This window comes from Heloderma suspectum, chromosome 6 (genome assembly GCF_057233095.1).
Source record: "Heloderma suspectum isolate Gila_16-S chromosome 6, 16-S_ref, whole genome shotgun sequence".
NCBI classification, from domain to species: domain Eukaryota; kingdom Metazoa; phylum Chordata; class Lepidosauria; order Squamata; family Helodermatidae; genus Heloderma; species Heloderma suspectum.
This window is the reverse complement of record NC_139463.1, coordinates 73,671,398-73,673,887: the sequence shown is the minus strand read 5'-3', so window position 1 is coordinate 73,673,887 and position 2,490 is coordinate 73,671,398.

Below are 2,490 nucleotides of genomic sequence, written 5' to 3'. Positions count from 1 at the left end.
AATATATAATATATATATATATTCACACAAGCAATGAAAAAGCCATTTGAGAACATGCTGTAAATGGAAGTAACCTTTTGTATATATTGTTGATATTGCTGTGCTCACAGTTTGGTGTCAAAAGCACATTGATTATTTTCTTTTTAAGGCCAATATGGTAAAGACCCAGTGTCCTATGGTCATGGCCACCTAGGGTGGCACATGAGTCCCATGTAGCCATTGCTGCCTTGGGGGCTATTGAACAAAATCACTAGGATGTTGCCTCTGGCTATATGTGGCTGGTATGCTTTGGACAGTGCTTGGCTATATCCAGGACGGCGGCTGCCAGTTGCCTGTTGAAAGTCGTCAAGGGAAATTAAGCTGCTTCCTCTTGGCTGGTCTTTGCCAATAATAATTTTGGTATTCTCCAAATCACCTAAAAAGCAAAGGTAGCCGGGTTGGCCATAAGCAAAATTCCAAAATCCATATTCATGTAATACCTTTATTAGTCCAACTAAAAGATCATCAAAAACATGCATGTTTTTGAGATTTCCATAGGGTGGGGAGGGGGAATCAAATACAGAGGATCAAAAACTGAGGTGTAACATGAAACCATCATAGCACCTGCTACAGCCTTATTTGAACGTCTGTAGACGAGGGCTGTCAGAGAAATCCGCAATGGGACCAAATGAGTTCAGATTCTCATGAATCCGACTCGTGGATTCTCCGGTGGGCCAGCTTTTCCCTTGTTGGGCAGAGTCCGTGGACTTGTGGACCAGTTTTTCTAACTTTCCCAAATTTTGTGCAAATTTCATCATAGAAACATATGTAAAATAAAAAAAAACCTGGCCAAAAATGTGCATTTCCCCCATAGGCTAAAATGTGAAAAATGCACATTTTGGGGTAACTTGTACATTTTTGCATGTGTGCATTTGTTCAAATGCTTATTTGCACAAATTCAGAAGCAAACAAAAAAAACAATTCTGTCAGTGGGTAGATGGCTGGATGAATGGTGCCAGACAATCCACAAAACACAGATGGAATGATTTTACACGATCTGTACATCCCTACAGCAGACCCTTCTTCCTCTCCTCCATCTCAAGACTATGATCATGCAGACACCATGACTTCAACAAATCAGCCTTTCTTTTCTTCCTCCCCCACTTCCACCGGCCGCACTACTTTTTGTAACATCTTACCTGATGAAGAGATCTGGAGAGCTCAAAAGTTTGCATATATTTGGTAATATTTTGGTTGGCCAGTTAAAGGTATTATACTAATACGGATTTGTGAATAATAATTCTGAAATCCTGGGTTTTGGAAGTAAAGCAAAGTAGGCAAAATAAGCTGATAGGTACATATGTCCAATTGGCATAATTTATTCTGCTAACACACGATTGGGGGGTGGGGGGTGGTGAAGTATGCACAGCCTTCTGTGAGAGCTGGATTTGTATGGGAAGTTGAGCTTATTATAGAAATAAATGTTCACTACTCAGAACACCCCTGCCTTTTCCTCCTGTGTAGCTTCCTCCGCTGCTGCAGTGCAGTTGTGCAGATTTGTATTGGCACCCAAACTTCACTTACCGTACAGAGGTCCCCAACTTTTCTGGTCAGTGGGCACATTTGGAATTGTGAGAGTGTGTCATGCATGTTCTCACAAAAGGGCTGTCATGGGGCAGCTTGGCCATTCATAAAATTGCCTCCATGGTGGGCATGGCCAGTCACAGAACGGTAATGTCCCAGAAGCCAAATTGGTGAGCCTAAAAGAAAAGTAACTTGCCCAAGAACCTAAGTACAAGGCAGAGGAGGGGTGTGAGCTCTAAAATGCAAAGCCACGCCTTTGGAACCCACATAAAGATGGCACCGGAGGGCGGCACTTTGCTTTGCAGTTAGCCAGCCTCCCAGTTGGTTTATTATTTTTTAAAAAGAAATAAAAATTAGGAGGGGGCAGGGACTCCGGTAGGGATGTATGGACTGTATAAAATCCATTCTGTTTGCGGTTCATGGATTGTCAGGTGCCTTTCGTTCCATCAGCTGCTCATTGGTGGAATCAGATTTTTTCCCAATCTCCCAAATTTGCACAAATTTGCACTTGTAATAATATGCAGATCCCCCCCCCCTTTTGCCCAAATGCAAATTTCATGCTTTGGCTTATGGGAGAAAAGTGCATTTTTGGCCAGTGCTTTTTATTGTATATATTTTTCTACAACTAAATGTATGTAAAATTCCAGAAAGTTTTTAAACAAAAAAACGGTCTGCAAGTCTGGAATCCGTGTGACTCGGGAAAAGCCGGTCTGCTGCGGAATCCGTGGGTGGGATTCATAGAAATCCCAACTCATTTGATTCCATTGCAGATGTCTCTGACATCCCTATAGCCTCAGTGGACGCCAAGAGAAAGATCCATGGGCACATTGGTGACTACAGCCTTATAACCCTATTAGTGTAGTTGTAGTCTGAAATAGGGATTTAATGTTCCTGTCATGGATCCAGGGGGGAAAGTGTTCTAATAAT